Source organism: Crinia signifera, chromosome 11, assembly GCF_055691185.1.
Source record: "Crinia signifera chromosome 11, ASM5569118v1, whole genome shotgun sequence".
Lineage (NCBI taxonomy): Eukaryota > Metazoa > Chordata > Amphibia > Anura > Myobatrachidae > Crinia > Crinia signifera.
In genome coordinates, this window is record NC_139227.1 from 124501401 (window position 1) to 124521410 (window position 20010).

The 20010-nt window shown below is 44.7% G+C and overlaps 1 long non-coding RNA gene across 1 annotated transcript in view; it reads left to right on the plus strand.

The window, feature by feature from the left end:
• LOC146046402 (uncharacterized) overlaps positions 1 to 20010 on the plus strand; it is a 53250-nt gene that overhangs the window by 9238 nt on the left and 24002 nt on the right. The window contains exon 3 of the long non-coding RNA XR_014465875.1: positions 18216 to 18293. This is a non-coding gene — a long non-coding RNA (uncharacterized LOC146046402). The remainder of the gene's footprint in view (positions 1 to 18215; positions 18294 to 20010) is intronic.

Below are 20010 nucleotides of genomic sequence, written 5' to 3' on the forward strand. Positions count from 1 at the left end.
AGGAAGCCTCCTCCCCTTCCTGCCCCTATTAACACCGCTAACCCTGCCAAACCTAACCAGCCTATTGGATCCCCAAGTGCTTCCTAGTGTGACACGCAGATGGGGATGTTTAACCCACTACAGGCCTATTGCTGGCACTGGGTTATTCTAAACGGACCTTAATGAGCTTGATCAACACAAAAAAAAATCAATTGCATATCGCCCCGTGATCCCGTGAGTTCACATTGGCATTTGAATACAGCCCAGAGAAACCACGTCCTGGTGTGAAATTACATTTATAGAATCGGCGATGACAGTCTGTAGCGGATCTGAATGGGTTAAAGAGGACCCGCGAGCTGGAATCCGGCTTTGCCCACGGTTCGGGACGTCTGCTTAGTCCGCCCGACCTGCTTGATGTTTGCAAACTCACAGATGGAACTGATTTCCTCTGCGTTCAAAAGTGTAAACGATACGGCGCATTAGAGGGTATTAACCAACCTGATGACATTGAGTGCTGTCAGTGAGAAAACGTTACTGGAAAAATAATAGAAATTATTAAGTGTGTGTGTGTGTATATATATATATATATATATATATATATATATATATATATATATATATATATATATATATATATATATATATATATATATATATATATATATATATATATATATAATGTATATAGTGTGTGTGAATTTGCCCTAGCGACAAGAAATAACTGCTACATAAAGAAAATAGGTGATTAGAATTCCATTTTGTGTTTGTTGAGGGGTGGGTGGGGGGGGGGGGTGTAACAGGGTTGTCATGTTTCCTACTGTTCATTGTCCTGAGGAACAACTTAAGGAGTTTTGTGCTGGTTACGTTTATTGTTAATGACAAAAGTAACCTTCACGTTTTGTGTGGTTTCCTGTCCACATTTGGACGGCTTTCAGCCCTCTCTCCACCGATAGGAAATGCAATCTGAGCAGCAGAGAAACACAGAGCTCATATTGTAGTTTAATTGACCTTCACTGTCGTTCATCTAAGCCCGGCGCGTGTGCCGCGGGGTCTCCGCTCCCCAACAGGAAAGAATAAACCCAGATTCAGATTGTAGTAAATTCATCAAATATGCTTCTCCAAGCCTGTTCCCTGCCATCTGATCTCTATAAACCAAATTATTGCTGGCCAGAGTACAAGACGATAGGCGCCTGGGGCTAACCTATAATTAATGCCAAATGCCTGTGACAATGGCTGATCATAGGAAAAGAATAGACATTTCTAAGTAGTTCTTTTATTTCATTTATAAAATGCAAACGGACTATACTTAGCATATTTATAGAGATGCGAGAGATAAGCCACCTTTGACGACCCGGGCAGTAGACCAAGAATATGTCTCGTCAAGTTACAATACTCACTGGAGTAAACTCACCAATGTGAGAAGAATGCGTTGCCGCTGGTTTTTACTGACGCCTTGCCAACTACTCTGTGTTCTGTTTTTTTTTTTTTTTTCACTTGGTCCTAGACTAGGGAGGATACTAGTAACCAGTCAGATTCTAGAAAATGTTAGGCAGAATCTGATTGGATTCGATGGTCAACATCACATGTTACTCCTAAGTGACTGAGGGTTAAGAGAAAATGTATTTTGTTGTTGTTGTTTTTTCTGTGGGGGGGGGGGTGGTCTGCATCTTTTGTGCTGTTATTATAGTTGTAGTGAAAAGCAGGGATTGACCAGTTATCTGCTCATCTTCTACAATCCAATCCAAAGCAGTCAGGCTATCCCTGTAGGAGACAGAGCTCTGAGCTTGAGGCTTTTTTCTTATGCTTTACATCTGGGAGAATTTGACTTCAGTTTTACTAATATTTTTGAGATTTTTTCAGCAGTTCGGACGACTTAATACGACTCCTAACATGTTTGGTGTCTCAACTATATTTACCAGTTGGGATAAATATCATCGAAAAACCTCCCTGGTGTATTCACTAATATTTTCAATATAATTTAACTCTCGCTGACACAAGGTCTTGAATGTATTATTGTGGTTGTTTATTGAATAAAGAACATCTAGTTCTATGACTAATTCTCTGTGAAACAAACCATCTCTGATGGAAGAGACATTAATATTCTCCTGATGAAGTCTATATTGACGAAACGCGTTGGGTAACTTCTGTACTGTACCCTTGATTGAGGAACCTCTTGTATACCTTATATCTTGAAGGACTTAATAAATACGTCTTTTGGATGAACAACGTATTTTCCACTTCACTGGAGTTTATGGACATTAATACCGGATTTTCTGGTTTAATTTGTATATTTACGGCGCCATTCCACTGTTTCTAGTTGTGTTCCCCGGCCCTCAGGGAACTTAGTGGTTGGGCTGCCTCTTGTTAACTCTTTATCCGATCAAAAAGAATATTCTTCATTAAGCGCATATTGGAATATTTTATATATATATATATATATATTGTACGACGGGCCCCTCAGGGTCCAATCAGGGCACTCGCCAAACAATGAAGTAGTATAAAGTTTTTTAATACATCACCATAAAGTGTAAGACCAAAATCCAAGTCGACGTTTCAGCCGTAATTCGGCCTTTGTCAAGACGACAGCAACACAACCAGATAGTAGCAAGTCCACTTCCTTGACTTGCTACTGTCTGGTTGTGTTGCTGTTGTCTTGACAAAGGCCGAATTACGGCCGAAACGTCGACTTGGATTTTGGTCTTACACTTTATGGTGATGTATTAAAAAACTTTATACTACTTCATTGTTTGGCGAGTGCCCTGATTGGACCCTGAGGGGCCCTTCGTACACTATATTGAAGGAGCACATGTTGCTAATATAAAGGAGCACCCCACATCTGTTTATTGCTGGCCTGGAGTGCGGTTATATTGAGACTTATATAGTCAGCCTAAGGGGTGCCCAAATGGTCACACCGCAGTGTGCCAATTATAGTCCAAGTATCCACTGAAGGAAATGAGCACTCACCTCAAAGTTTTTGTCTAAAAAAACTTTTACATTTATTGCAAACAAAAATTTTTTTTCAGAAAAAAAGTTTTAAACATACCAAGTGAAGCTGTCAGTTTTACAAACTGCCCCGACGTTTCGATCCCAATCCGGGATCTCTATCAAGGGGAAGTCACCAGGGGCAATTTCAGCAAGAAAGTGAAAAAAGCCAGCAATCCTGAGGTCCTTCTGCCACAGCACACAGATAGAGAGATATATATATATATATATATATATATATATATATATATATATATATATATATATATATATATATATATATATATATATATATATATATATATATATATATATATATATATATATATATATATATATATATATATACTACACTAGCCTTAATAACTGTCATTGTACAGCACACATACTGATTCACTTATTTAATGTATTTAATGAGATGGAGATGTCATAGAAGCTAGTTAATATTGTACAGTATATTTACAATTAAATTCATTATTCTCTCACCTACAATAGGACAATAAATTTTGATTTATAATATGTGTCCTCTAAATGCTAAGAAGCTCCCATTAATCACTGGTACTTTTTTTTTAAAGGGCGTATTGAAATGGAAGAAGCGAATTAAGGTCATCTATGTGATACCCCAAACATTTATAACGGGGTCAAATCTGTAGCAGACAAGAGTATAACAATAAATAAATGAACAGGAGCGAATGAACAATAAAGAAATCCAGAATATAATATAACCATGAGCAATACAAGTAAACAAGAGCTTATACTGTTTCCTTTGTCATATTCTATCTTTCAAATCGATGATGCCAGTCATTAAAATTCTTACACTAGATGAAAACGACACTGTAAACCTTCAGATCTGACATTTATTACATCTTCCACCGAGCGGCAGGAGGTATAATGCACTGTAGTACAAAGCCCTGTGGGAGACCTGTATTATTACCACCCTATTGTTTATGAACAGGTCACCTATTGTATAATGCACTAATATTGGCATTGTACGGTAAGGGAAAACCATTTATATACTCCTAATGATTACTAACCAGCATTGCGCCTGGATGAAGCGGTACACAAAGCGGCGCATTCCTCAAACAGTGTTTTATGTGATAAACTGAAATTGGTACTTTCTAAATATGCCTCGTAAAATCCCTGAATCCTATAAGAGGCCTCGCGTATTAGTTGCAATTCGCAGACAACAAGGATTTCTTTGTAGTGCAGCTTGACAATAATTTTAAATAACGAAGCTACAAATGTGTCGACAGTGAGGACTGAGAAATGCAGAGTGCGGGAGCGAAAAATATCTTTTAGCATTTCGGATGGTAATTAATATTGCTTTTTAGGTAGATGGGGGGGGGCTGGGGGGGGAGAAGAAAAAAAATTGATTCAAAAGCACAAATAGGGGACATAAAAATGTTTTCCTGCTGCCAATGCATCAGCGATATGAACGCTGTTAAAAATGAGCAAAAAAAAAAAGAAAATAAAGTGGAGTGTAAACAAAGAAGGCCGTGTCTGCTAAGGGGTGCAGTGCCGCAGCCTAGATGCCTGTCATGATGCTAGGAGGAAATAAATGGGCAGACTTTTTTTTTTTTAAAACAGGGGCTTTGCAAATAACACTTTTTTTTCTTTTTTGAAATGCAGAGCGAGAAAATCAATCTGCGTGGTTAAAATGTTATACGGCTTGGAGTTTCTGGCAGGAAAAGATCAAAATAAAATAATGTTTAATTTAATTTTAAATGAAAGGGTGGCAAGATTAATACTTAAAGTAGAAACTCTGATCTCATTAACCCTAGCAATAAAAAATATTTTTATACATCTCTGTGTGCAGCAGGTTGCAAACGCAAGTTCTTTTTTCCTTTCCTAGAAATGTCGCGCTCCGACACAAAAGTTCAGCTGTATAAATGGCCGTTGTGCGTACTGTACTGTAGATCATCTAGTATAACAGAAGGAGTTCTCCATTATATTTTATTTGTGTCATACAGTAAGTGACATGTATAGCCTCACTTTTAGGAGCGAAGGGAGCAAGTTGTTGTTGCAATGCACTCGCGGACCGTTCTTATGTAGCCCTATGGGACTGCAAATTCAAATCTGTGCATCCGGCAGTACCATAAGTGTGGCATTGCTGGCACCGGGAATTCAATTGCAGCTAATTTTATTGAGGTCTTACTGTGAGCATAAAGGACCTCATATACTGTTGCACCAAATCACCCGGCAGCTCCCAGGCGGCAGCATCCCATACGATACATCATGTGCGGTCCAATGTATCGTATTCGATCGCAGTCATGGATATGGAATCCGACAAATCCTGGTGGCAGCGATGACCATTTCCGTATCCGATCCAATGCGCACAGAACCGTACATCGGATCCGGAGATCATATACGGTATGGCACGTTTCACATGTTATATCGGCCCAGTGGGTCGGAGTTGTGTGAAAAAGGGCCATAGCGTATAAGTGTATGGGCACCTTAAGAGTTTGTAATAACATCATATTCATTTCAGAAATGGGAGTTTAATGGTGGACACAATGTCACGATCAACAGGGTCACAGACTGCAATGATAAATTACGTCCAGGAAGAGAGCATTTTATACCGTGGAGACGGGTTCATTTCGGAGGTCTGTATCTACTCTGCATATATATAGGGTCTAATTCAGTAAGGATCGGAAAGCAAAATCTTTCGCTAATGGGCAAAATGTGCAGTGCAGGTGGGGTAGATGTAACAGGTGCAGATAGAGCTAGAATCGGGTGGAGTGTGTTCAAACTGAAATCTAAATTGCAGTGTAATAATAAAGCAGCCAGTGCAGAAACAAAAATAACTTGTCTAACTCTCTATGCGCGTTACATCTGCCCCACCTGCAGTGCAGCATGCTTTTGCCCATTTTGCTTTGAGATCCTTACTAAATAACCCCCATAGTCACATGGTCTTTGTAGAAGGCTCGTCTCTGACCAGAGCATGATGCCTTCTCATTGGTTAATCTGTGACGTGTGCCTTCTAAACCCTGCATGCTGACACTTTGGCCACCATAAAATGATCTAATATCAGTCGATATCCCATAGGAAATAAAACATTTGCCCTCGGCTCTCAGTACCTGAAGTACTCGTATGTCTATGGGACGTGTCTGCGGTGTAACCAACACTATATAGTCCATCCCGTAAGAACCTGAGCCCTCTCCACTCTCACTGATGTCATCAAAAGAATCTGGCATTCTTATAATGTCATTGACCAGTGCCTTGGAAATTCCTTATCCTCCTCTTTCAATACATTGGGCAGTATGATGGCTGCAGTACAACCCATTCTGCTCTTCAGCTGGGGACACGTTACAGGATATATTGTACACAACATATAGTGCTACATGTCCAATGGGACAGTTCCACTGCCGGCGCCAGTGTAGTTATAACGATGCATAATGCATGTTGCACGCCGCCGCCCGGGTTGTAGTGCACCCGGACAGACGGCGGATGCTGCACACAGGGACGCGGCCGGGGACGTTGCCGGGCAGCGTCCCAAGCCTCTCTCTGACTCAGGGAGTCGGGACGTTGCTAGGCAACGTCCTCGAGATTCCGCCTGGCGGCAGATGACGCGCCCGCCTTACGTCAGTCAGGCGGCGCGAGTTCAAATAAATAGCCGGCGTCTGCTGGGCACAGACGCTGGTTATAGCTGTAAGCTCAGTTATCTATAAGCTTTCTGCCCAGCTAAGCAGATTGCCCCTGGGCGTCCCAGTCCTCGTCCAGTTCCTTGTTCTTCCGTGCCTGCTTCCCCCAGCCTTCCGTGGAGTGTCCTGTTCTGTATCCTGCCTGCTGCCAGAAAACCTGCTTCAGCCTGAGCCTGCGCTTGGCCCACTGTCTCCATCTTTTCGTGGGTCACGTAAGTGCTCCAGTGGAGCCTCGATCTTTACTCTCTATCTCCAGTGGCCCGCCGTGGCCGCGCCCCTCTGTGGGTTCATTCTCTTTCCCTTCCATCCATCTCCAGTGGCCCGCCGTGGTCGTGCCCTGCCGTGGGTACATTCTTGTTATCATCTTTTATTGTATCCTTCTTGTACCCTTGTTCTTTCTCTTTTGTCTTTTACTAGTATCTTTCTAGCAGGGAGTGTCCTCTATTTCCATCCTAGTTTTGAGGAGTCGCCGTTCCTGGGGCATAGCCTGCTGGGGACTCCTCTTCCCATTTATTTGTGTCTGCGACTTGGTCGCATCCTGGTTTGGCCTGGTGCCGGCCGTCAGGGGTCAACTCCCAGCTAGGCCCTGTAGTTAGCGGTCCTCTTGGGTACCCTGTGGCGATCGTTTACCCCTTGTCAATACATAAGACCTGGCTGCATCGGGGTTGGAGCGGGCCTAACTCGCTCCTTCGGACGCGGCGGCCACAGGTGAAGCCTAGCTCTGCAGGGGTTTACCATCTGCCTCAGGGACTCAACAGAGTTAGAGTAGCATCCGCTGTGGCCGTCCTAATCGGCGGTCCCGGCTACGGGCTCACGCCTGACCACCTGTCTACATCCGCCAACCGTTGCTCCTTGTGCCACAGTAGGCATCGTAACAATGCATTGGATTATGTGGTGTGTTTGGAGGATGTGATGTTTTGTTACATTGCTGTGTTACAGGATGGCACCTTAGGTTGGCGTGTGCCCTGCTGTACCGCTATTGCACTAATATGATTTTGATCATATTCCCATGTAGTCCTCCTAGGCGCTGACTCTGACTGCTTGTCCCACCCATCCCCTCCCTTGCTGGCGAATGCGTAACCCTTACGATTATCGAAAGACCGCACCTGCGCACAGTATGCTGTGCGCATGTGAGCCATTTGCCTGAAGGCAGCGAGCTAGCCTTCGCTCAATGCTCAAAGGGGGATTGCCACCCTGCGGGCGCTTGGAAGTGTGCCGCTGGCGTATTCTGGGTGATCCCCAGAAAACACTACCATCCCCGGCTGTTGGGTGGGGTGGCGTCATTAACGGCCTCCTCTCTACGGCCTTCGCAACGCTGATTGAGTCCTGGTTCACTCGGGGCTGCTAGCAGGGGGAAATCATTCAATGGTGATTGTGTGAATGGCTGTGTACATGTTCGTGCATACGGGCGGGGAATTGCGTTCAGCGGGGTGGCAGCTATCTGCCGTGTGGTGATGCACAGCCAAGGGCCATAATGAGCCATGCCCTTATAATACACAGTGCTGCCATCTGTATCTCTGGGCACCATCTGTACATCTGTGTACAGGGGCGTAACTACTACTCTGTGGGCCCCATAGCAAAATCTTGAAAGGGGCCCCCTGCCCCATTGTCACTACAGTGCCCATTAGGGGGGGGGAAATGACAAGAGTGAGAGGGGAGAGGTCGTGAGTAGAGCAGTAGAGAATGAAAGGCGGTGTAGAGGAAGAGAGAGTGGGGGCGGTGTAGAGGACGAGAGAGTGGGGGCGGTGTAGAGGACAAGTGAGTGGGGGCGGTGTAGAGGACGAGAGTGGGGGCGGTGTAGAGGACAAGAGAGTGTGGGGCGGTGTAGAGGACGAGAGAGTGTGGGGCGGTGTAGAGGACGAGAGAGTGTGGGGCGGTGTAGAGGACGAGAGAGTGTGGGGCGGTGTAGAGGACGAGAGAGTGTGGGGCGGTGTAGAGGACGAGAGAGTGTGGGGCGGTGTAGAGGACGAGAGAGTGTGTGGGGGGGTAGAGGACGAGAGAGTGTGGGGCGGTGTAGAGGACGAGAGAGTGTGGGGCGGTGTAGAGGACGAGAGAGTGTGGGGCGGTGTAGAGGACGAGAGAGTGTGGGGCGGTGTAGAGGACGAGAGAGTGTGGGGGGGGGTAGAGGACGAGAGAGTGGGGGCGGTGTAGAGGACGAGAGAGTGGGGGCAGTGTAGAGGACGAGAGAGTGGGGGCGGTGTAGAGGACGAGAGAGTGGGGGCGGGTAGAGGACGAGAGAGTGGGGGGTGGAGGACAAGATGGGAGTGTAGAGGATGAGAGAGTGTGGGTGGGTAGAGGACGAGAGAGTGGGGGATGGAGGACGAGATGGGAGTGTAGAGGATGAGAGAGTGGGGGGGGGGTAGAGGATGAGATAGTGGGGGGGGGGGGAGTACAGGATGCCAGGGGAGTAGAGGTGAGGGGAGATGGCAGAGCAGGGTTTGAAAGGTTCATGACAGACACTTTGTGTCTCCTAGGGTACTCCTCCCCGTGTGTACCTCTGGTAGTGTCAGGGAAGGATCCTTCTCACCCATTCTCCTGCTCAGCGTCATGTTCTTGATGCTCAATCTGCCCCCAGGTCTCCATCTTGTCAGAGCCGATCAAACCAATTAGCTCCTACCTGACATTTTTCAAACACAGACTGTGACATGGCAGGTAGGAGCTGATTGGCTGGCTGTTTATCACTCTCTATTTTATCACTTTATGAAGCTTAGTGGGTACTTATGAGTTATCTGGGCGCCCGATTTTTTGATTGTATGCCTTAAGTTAAGGCATACAATCAGATGCGATGCGATATCGCATCGCATCGCATCGCATGCGACAATCGGATGCGATGACCCGATTTTTCCATAGGAATCAATGTTAAAATGGACAGAGTCCATTTTAACATGGAATTCAATGGGAAAAAGGGGTCCTCTTCATACCCCTACTATCCAAGTGGGCATGGAGTTGGATATAAACCTGTGGCGAGCGTAGCGAGGCGAGCGAAGCGAGCCCCGCGAGGGGACGGTATTCTATGTCCCCTCGCGGGGCTCGCTACGCTCGCCACGCTTCGGGCTCGGTGGCTCGCTACGCTCGCCACAGGTTTATATTCAACTCCATGCCCACTTGGATAGTAGGGGTATGAAAAGGACCCCTTTTTCCCATTGAATTCCATGTTAAAATGGACTCTGTCCATTTTAACATTGATTCCTATGGAAAAATCGGGTCATCGCATCGCATCGCATCCGATGGTCGCATGCGATGCGATGCGATGTGCCCGATCCGACCCGATTTAGAAATCGGGCGCCCGGATAACTCATAAGTACCGCTTAGTGCATCTGGCCCCGGATCTCCCTAATCACAGCGTTGTTTATCGCGCCGGTTCTCCCAACCAGGCAGTGCAGTGTCTCATGGTCCCGCACACTGCGCTGGGGTACATCACTCACCTGTAAGTTGTCTCACGTTACCGGTGGGTGTGCAGGTGGCGTGGAGGGTTTATCGTCGGCAGGCGGCGGGGGGCCGCGGTGAATGGCTGTGACTCTGGGCACAGCCACCACCACCACATGTCACTGGCAGGAACAGTCCTCCCTGAGCCACCCTCACTATCAGTCCCACTGCAGTGCAACAGCCAGTCTGAACTCATGGGCTTGCCCTGCACAGCGTGGCATATCCCCCGCATGCCCACAAGCAGCTAAGCTTCATACAGACGGTCGCACGGTGCAGGGGAGTGCTTGCTGTCTATCGGGCCCCCCCAGCCGCCGGGCCCCATAGCAGCTGCACCCCCTGCAGCCTCGGTAGTTCCGCGACTGTCTGTGTATGTAAAAGCCATGGAACTGTTAGTGTAAAAAGCACAGAACATTGTAGAAAGCACCATAGTGAGACCAATGTTTGTCGCTGATCCATCCGCTGTTCTGATACATGTGGTGCACAGGACAGTAGAACCTTTGTTAGATTTATAATGGGTAAGGGGAGGCAGAATTTAGAGAGATCAGATCTATGGTGTTTTCTGTTTAATGAATGGTGTTTTGGTTCTGGGGACAAATATAAGGAACTATTTTTAACTAGGGAAGTTATATCGGGTAGAATTTTAACATAACTAGACTGAACCATATCCTCCAGTTAGAGCAATAGAATGCTCATAGGACTGGACTGACCTGTAGCCAATAGGTATTTTAGACTATTCATATGGCTGGTTAAATCTTTGACCAATCAGGGGAAACTCGGTATGAGTAAATCTGACCCATTTGTTTACATGCAACCAAGAGTTTGATTGAAGTGGGCGATGACATCACAGACCCAATGCCTGGGCGGGCGATGACATCACAGACCCAATGCCTGGGCCTATCTGCTATTTTTCTGACACTCCTATAAAACTTCTAGTTTCCACACCCCCAAATGCCGCCTTCCTGTCAATCAAATTGCGCGAGAAATGCAATACAATCCATCGGCTATTTATTTCGCCGTTTGGGCTCATGCCTGCCCGCCATGATCCATAAGCATACGCAGTCAATCGATAATCGTTCAATCCGCACGTCAGCGGTCAACTCTGCGTCAGGCCCATAGTCTGGAATCTCCGCTCCGTAAGAACAACTCAAATTTGTTCTACGTTGTGTGCGAAATAACAAGCTGCTATTTCCAAACTCCCCTCCGGTTCCTCCACAGTCTCGAAGATTTCCATGTGAAATTAATAGGCTGTACAAACCTAATTCTGTAAATGGCAACTTTTGTACAATAGTAGTTTGGGGGTCTGAGTAATCCTAAGTGTAAGATAAAACACATGAATGTGAAATCACAGTGGCTTTTTATTGTGTAAGAGTGCTTTTCCCCTCGCTGAGTTCTTTAAGACTTGAAACTATCTTTTAATATCATGAAGCAGAAAGCATGGTGACCCCATTATTTTATGCTTTTAACATACTCCAAGTGTAATGAACTACCCACTGAAAGTGTATCATAATAATTTCACTGTGGGTACTAATGTATTGAAGCATATAATTGGAAAAATAGGTTTTTCAGTTCACATTCAGTTACTTTGTATTAATAAAAAGATTCGGCAATATAAGTAAAAAATAGTGAAGTGATATTTCAGTAAAATGCATACATTCGCTTTTGGATTTAGGCGCCTCTGTTCTGTCTCATTTTTTTAAATAGCTGTTAACTATGAACATCCTAAATATCAGCCTCTCGCTGCAAGGATGAGGAGTGGGGAATTATCGCGTTTAAATTAGCCGAGACAGAACAAATTAAAAAATTATGAATCACTGGGTGTTTTTCACAATAAAAAAAGCCGCTAACAAAAAAAGAATACGGAGATAGAGACTTTATTGACAACTTTGGCTTATTCTGCTAGATTGATTGATCCGCTAATATTCTTGACAACTAAGTCAGCGGTGGCAAAATGGTAATTAATGGATCATAACTGTGCAGGCAGCACGGTATAATTTTTGTGGTTGAGTCTTTCAGACTCCAGCAATCTCTTGTCAGTAAGAAGCTGATTTGTGTTACAGTGAAGACTTAACTTGTACAACATTAGTTACACCCTAACAGGCATCTTGCATCCGCAGCACCCAAAATATTTAACTTTTGTAAGGCCTAAAATTCTCTATCGTAGAATATTCTACAATATCGTTTAAAGGAACGAATGCACAAAAGGGTGAACTTACTAAAGGTCGATTTTTTTTTTTTATTAATTTCAAATCAATTTAAATCTATAGATTGAGAGCACAATGGAATTTGCCACACTATATACGAAATTGAATAATGTTTTGTTTTAGGGGATAATACGCACGTTTACAAACACAATTTTTTTTTTTTTTTTACCCGTTCGTAAATGTGTAATTTAACCCCTGGAACAACATTGATTTAGATCAATTTGTAATTGGCAAAATTTGATTGAATGAAACTTTTTGTGGGGGGGGGGGGGGGGGGTTTAAAATCGAGTGAGGAACCCAACTCTGGATGTTGTACATTTTCTATATTTGCCATGGTTGTTCAATAACTGAATTGGTTCTGTGTACAATCAGCCATGACACTCGGCAGCGAAGCTTACATGTCCCAAGAATCACCCAACATTTCTTTCACCCCTTCACAGCCATCCATGGCATTTTAAAATGCCAATGAGCTTAAGCGTTTCGGTACTTGTGTATTTTGGCGGCGCCCCCGATCTCCATCGCGCAATGTTTTAATCGCATCGCATGTCATGCACCCGATGGCATGCGATGCGATTTTTGCCCCCTATGCGATGAAAGATTGTATAAGCACCCTAAAGGGTGCTTACAATGTTAAATGCACCCCCACGCCACCCCCCCACTAGAAACGTGAACCCGAAGCGTGGCGAGCGCAGCGGTACGCGTCCTCCGACCTTTTCATACCCCCACTATCCACGTCGACGTGGAGTTGAGAATAGAAAGTGTGGCGAGCGCAGCGAGCCACCGAGCCCGAAGCGTGGCGAGCGGACGTGCATTTAACATTGTAAGCACCCATTAGGGTGCTTATACAATGTTTAATCGTATCGCATCGCATTGTATGGCATTGTATGCCATATACAATGTCATACAATTTTAAAATTGTATGGCATTGTACAATATCGCGTCGCATCGCATACCATCGTATGCCTTATGGTATGCGATGCGATGGGCGCCGCCAAACTACACAAGTACCAGCGTTTCTGTTCCCTATAATGCGAATGCATGCACTGTACATCTACCTATAGCAGTTGGGGGAAAAACATCTTTGGCTAATTCCAGTTATTACGGAGAGCCGGTCTACTACGTAAATGAAAGGATTAACCGCAAGAGGTATTACTGAACCATAAGGGCTATTTCACTGTGTTTGTGCAGTGTCGTGCACGTATGTCCCTAGTTGCGCTTGGTTTCATGGGCACGGGCTCTCGTTCTAGAGGGGAGATTGCTGCAGATGTTACACAAGTATATTTTTGATTCTCTATATAGACAGAACTGGGAGGAATCCCGGTGCTATGTGCTTTGATCAGCTGCGATTAATGAGAACATGTGACTTGTTTCTGTAAGATGATTTACAGAGTTGTGTTGGAGAATGCGCAATTTACCCTGTGGGCCTGATTCAGACCTGATCATACAGCCGCAAATTCCAACAGCCAGCGTTAGGTTAAGCCGCCACCATGCTAGAGCCCGAAATACGCACGACTTAGCGACACCCCCTAAGTTGCTCAGGCCCCCTTTTGTTCCGCATGCATTGTGGTGTATGCCCAACATACGTGCCCTGCAAACGGGCGTACTTTCAGCTCCGTGACAGCCCCCTACGTGTCTGATACACTCTAACGGCTCCGCTCTACATAAAGAGACCCTGTTATGATTCAGAGCTTTTCAGACTCAAACTTTCCAACCTGCCAAATAGACGCGAGGCGTCTATTTGGTATTACACAGTGTGTCCGCCTACTTGTGTTGTGTGCTGTGCTGGCCACCCACTCGTACCACTGTTGTGGTTTCATAGATCTATCGGATGAAGGAAAATGGAGTCAGCCTTTTGCAATCTGCCAAGATACATCCAGATGATTTCAATTTGTCGGGATTCTGTTTAAACGGTCAACATTACTTTGGCAAAATTATGCATGTAAGCAGCTCAATTACGCCTTCTAATTTGAGAACATAAGTAGCTGGTTTAGTGCAGGAACCGGTGTCACTATCTGCTCAGCAATCCGTTCTCCAGACAGTTGTGAGATTTCTGTGCAGACTCCTGGCTCAACATCCCCCCTTCACCGTGCAATATGGAAACGCTTAGCTTGTGGCTTGCACACATTAAACTCATTAGTGATATGAGCTGACTCGTCTTTCGGTTTAGTAGGCTACTGTATGTGAAACAAAGGCGCACACTTCTCATAACCAAGGTCCCTGGCTTGTGTGTGTGTGTGTGTGTGTTTTTTTTTTTAACAAAACTACTACTTATTTTGTTAGACCACCCTAATCCCCCACCCCCTGAAAAGCCTGTTATGGTTGGAGTGCATCCCAAAAAACTGAGTTAATCATTTGAATACTATGCCCAACATAATCAGAGCGTAGGATGATGTCATCGTTTGAGCTCAGTCTGCGGGAAAAAAAGAATATTCACTGGCTCTTTATGTGTTTGATTATAAACACCTTTAAACGATATTACTAATTATAAGCGTGTTTTTAAAGTGCCTGATTTTTTTTTATTTTTTTTATGTGTATTTAGTTGAAGTCTTGTGGTTTTAGAACTTGAATTCATGGCAGCTGAAATAAGTCCAACAAATCTCCAAAAGTTCAGGTTAAACCTTGTTCTTTGTCCTTACCGTAATAAATGGTAATCTGCTCAGTCAGACACGATAGCAGACGGATGCTGAATTCAATCAATCCACCCCCCCATGTTTAAAGCCGTGTTGGACAATTTAGTCAATAATACTATTTAGTCAGCTACTGGTATCAGTAGGAGGACTATTGATATTATCCAAAGATTTAATCAATACAAACCCTTGTCCTTGCTTCCTTCCACCCTCTCCATATACTTATAGATGTTCGTCCAAAGAAGTACTAATTAATGATGCTTTTCTATGAATTACGGTACACTGTAAACATATGCCATGATGTTCTGATCCGTCACTATTGAGTGTACGCCTGTTGCTGCTTATACCCCTTTCAGACATACGCAAAAAAATCCCAGGTTTTTCACGAGCATGCACATAATCCTGGGACTAGCATATGTCTGAATGGCTCTACACAGGATTTTAGTCTACTAAAATCCTGCGTCCTGCGCCCTGCGCAACTGCAATGGACCCAGAATTTTTAAAAACCCGGGATTGTACCAGGTTCAAAATCCCGGGTAGTATATCTGAAAGGGATATTAGTTGGAGAGAGTAGTGCAGAGGTCTCCTGCACATGGAACCAGCCAGTGACGGACTAGGCCCCAGAATCGGCCATGTCATTTGTGCATGTGTGCGACTTCACGCCGAGATGTGTGCGTTGCTGATCTTGGCATGCAGGAGAGAGGGGAATAGCCATATGTGATTCCCCACTCTCTCCTGGACCCGGTCAGCGCACATGGAGAACCACTGGACCATCCGAGAGTCCAGCGGCTCTCTGTGCGCCAACTGGAAGGCGGTGCTTCCTCCAAGAATTAGTAAATCCACCCACCGGGCCAGCGACCCCCCTGGCATGTGCCAGAAGTGCCAGATGGCCAGTTCGGCCCTTCCCACAGCCTCCTGGCAACCAATTGGGATGATACTGAGCCTAAAACCAGCCTGGAGAATCATACCTTGGTTAAGCCCTCATCGCAGTTGGTTAGAGGTTATAGCAGGTATTGCAGGCAGAAAAACACACATACTGTAGGGAGGTTCTCATTTATAAGATTTACTGTATCTGTGTGTGGGAATATATATATATTTTTAACCGTCTTAGTAGAGAGCATAAATCCATAGACTCCTCAACCCTTTGTTTTATTGCAATTGTAATAGATAGTATAATCTCTATATATAATATATACCAGTGGTTCCCAAACTTTATGATGCGGCACCCTGGGGTGCCTCAGGAAACTTGCCCTGGATTGGTGGTTCAAGACCAATTCAAATTATTTATGGTCAATGTAATAGGAGAAACTAGTGCTGATGACTACTAGTTATAGAATGTGGACAAACAAAAGCAAAGCTCATATGTCATAACATAACTGACCCTAAGGAGGACATATAAACATCACTCACTCCTCTGTAACTCACTGCAATGCCCCATCACTCTCATCACTGGTCTTTCTCTCTGAAACACACTGCAAAACTCCATCACTGGTCTTCCCTCCTCTGTAACCCACTGCAATGCCCCATCACTCTCCTGACTGGTATTCTCTCCTCTGAAACTCACTGCAATAGAAGGGTTTTTGGGGCACTGGGTGTCCCAAGAATGCTCCATCACTCTCATCACTTGTCTGTCTTTCCTCTGTAACTCACTGCAATGCTCCATCACTCTCCTGACTGGTCTCTCCTCTGTAATTCACTGCAGTGCTCCATCACTCTCATCACTGGTCTTCGCTGTAACTCACTGCAATGCTCCATCACTCCCATCACTGGTCTGTCTCTCCTCTGTAACTCACTGCAATGCTCCATCACTCTCATCACTGGTCTGTCTCTTCTCTGTACCTCACTGCAATGCTCCATCACTCTCATCACTGGTCTGTCTCTTCTCTGTACCTCACTGCAATGCTCCATCACGCTCATCACTGGTCTCTTCTCTGTAACTCACTGCAATGCTCCATCACTCTCCTGACTGGTCTGTCTTTCCTCTGTAACTCACTGCTGTGCCCCATCACTCTCATCACTGGTCTCTTCTCTGTAACTCACTGCAATGCTCCATCACTCTCCTGACTGGTCTGTCTTTCCTCTGTAACTCACTGCTGTGCCCCATCACTCTCATCACTGGTCTCTTCTCTGTAACTCACTGCAATGCTCCATCACTCTCCTGACTGGTCTTCTCTCCACTGTAACTCACTGCAGTGTTCCATCACTCTCATCACTGGTCTGTCTTTTCTCTGTAACTCACTGCAATGCTCCATCACTCTCCTGACTGGTCTCTCCTCTGTAACTCACTGCAGGGCTCCATCACTCTCCTGACTGGTCTTCTCTTCTCTGTAACTCACTGCAGTACTCCATCACTCTTATTACTGGTCTGTCTCTCCTCTGTAACTCACTGCAATGCTCCATCACTCTCCTGACTGGTCTTCGCTGTAACTCACTGCAATGCTCCATCACTCTCATCACTGGTCTGTCTCTCCTCTGTAACTCACTGCAGTACTCCATCACTCTCATCACTGGTCTATCTCTCTTCTGTAACTCACTGCAATGCTCCATCACTCTCATCACTGGTCTCTTCTCTAACTCACTGCAATGCTCCATCACTCTCTTGACTGGTCTGTCTTTCCTCTGTAACTCACTGCAGTACTCCATCACTCTCATCACTGGTCTGTCTCTCCTCTGTAACTCACTGCAATGCTCCATCACTCTCATCACTGGTCTCTTCTCTGTAACTCACTGCAATGCTCCATCACTCTCTTGACTGGTCTGTCTTTCCTCTGTAACTCACTGCAATGCTCCATCACTTTCATCACTGGTCTCTTCTCTGTAACTCACTGCAATGCTCTATCACTCTCATTGCTGGTCTGTCTCTCCTCTGTAACTCACTGCAGTGCTCCATCACTATCCTGACGGATTCAGTATTAAATCCCGGCGGTCGGGATCCCGGCGTTCAGAATCCCGACGCTGGAATCCCGACTGCCGAAATCCCGACAAGGGGGGGACGTGGATCGCCCCCCCTTGCGGGCTCTCTGCGCTCGCCACACAGCGGGCCCGGTGCCTCGCTACGCTCGGCACACTCATTTATTCTCCCTCCGGGGGTGTTGTGGACACCCAGGGTGGGAGAAAGTGTCGGGATTTTAGCGTCGGGATTCTGAACGCCGGGATCCCGACCGCCGGGATTTACACTGCATCCCATCCTGACTGGTCGTCTCTTCTCTGTAGCTGACCATAATGCCCCATCACTCTCCTTTTCTCCTACACTGTCAGCTCCCATGCCTCTGATGTATGGCCCCTAAATACATGATTATTGTACCAAGCTGTGGATAAAACTGTTACAGGAATGATGAGGATTCTTTTTATGATTGTAGGTTTGTAAGGCCCCACAGTGCTCCGTATACCGTGACCGTAGGGAGCAGCATGACTTCCATGATCTGCGGACAGATAAGGTAGGTAAATTAAAAGTAGACATGAACACAAAGCGTATGTACATGGAAGAGGGGATATTGACGCCACTGGTAAGAAACGTTTTATAGTTACATATACCTGTGTTTTACAGTGTACACAACTGTGTATTGTGTGAGGGATGAGCCATTTAGTTTCTCTGGGGCAGATGTATTAAGCCTTAAAACAAGAGAAATGGGAGGGTGATAAAGGCGAAGTCAATCAGCTTCTAACTGCCATTGTTCAAAAACTGCCTATAACGTTGACACTACAAATGTTGTTGAACTACACATCCCAGCATGCCCTGCATCAGATGTAGCATGGCCAAATAGCTAAACTGATGCAGAGCATGCTGGGATATGTAGTTCAACAACAGCCGGCGTGTCAAGGTTAGCCATCAAGGGCCGATAACATGACAGCTAAGAGCTGATTGGCTGGACGGTTATCTCTCTTTCTCAGCCTCGCATTTCTCTCTTTTCTAGACTTAGTACATCTGCTCCTCTGTTTGTAATGTACATGGAATCTGCCACAGAGTCAGGCCCAGTGTTTCTGTTTGTGACATCAATTCACAGAGAATAGCTGGAGTTCTACATCATATACGTATGGATTTGGGAGAAGTTCTATCTGATGTCTCCCATTTACATACAATTGTACACTGTAGTGATGTTGGGGAATATTTGAAATGTGACACAAATTCCAATTGCACTACTTTTGATGATCCATGCTCCCGATTTATACACATCAGTAAGGATATTACCATTTTATGTGTGGGTGCTGTTATTAGTTTGTCTTTGAAATCAGACCTTGTTCTATACATGCTTATCTTTAGCTTTATCATTATTCTCCGCGTGTGCTTCTACGTGGCGCTTTGTGTGAGGGAATAATGAAGTCATCTCATACTTGGCTTCTTTTTGAAAACTAGAATCAGGAAGTTTAACAGTACGATGCACCTTTGAGGGGGCTTGTCACACTCTGCTTAAAGAGGCGTGTCTAGCTCCATATATGGGCGTGTCTATGCTTAAATGTTTTTTGTTGCAAGATGTTTCTATATAACACTAGTCCCAATATATTTTGTGCAGTTTTGCAAGTAATGTATATGTTCTATGTTATACTAATGTTGCTGTATGCAATATGGGGTTTCTTGTTTGCAATTCTATATTTGCAGTGGTATTCCTTTTCTTCTCACTCAACACACCACACTGGATTAATGTGAAGGCTAGATGGAACGGAGCAATGTTCTGCAGAATACTGTATATCTCTATGTACCTGTTAGGGGGTGGATAGAACAGAGCAATGTTCTGCAGATCTCTATAGTGTGGTAATGCATCCGACATTTTCTTAGTATGATTGAGATGATGACATCTTTGGTTTCTGATGATGTACAGTATTTTTATTTTTTCTAATGCTGATAATTATTTAAAAAGTTATTTGTATAAATAACTTTTATTTTTAGGGTCGGGTCTCCTCACCAAGATATTGCCTTGAATTATGCACAAAAACTAATTATTCTGTTCCCAAGCATTTCTGATATGGGGGGGACTCAATCTGTAATCTGCTATAGATATCTATCTATATATATATATATATATATATATATATATATATATATATAATCTCTATATATATATATATATATATATCAGGGCTTCCAATAAAGAACTCCTTTTCATATTCGAAGTCTTCGGTATTATTTTGAAGTATACGAACACTCCGTCTGAATAT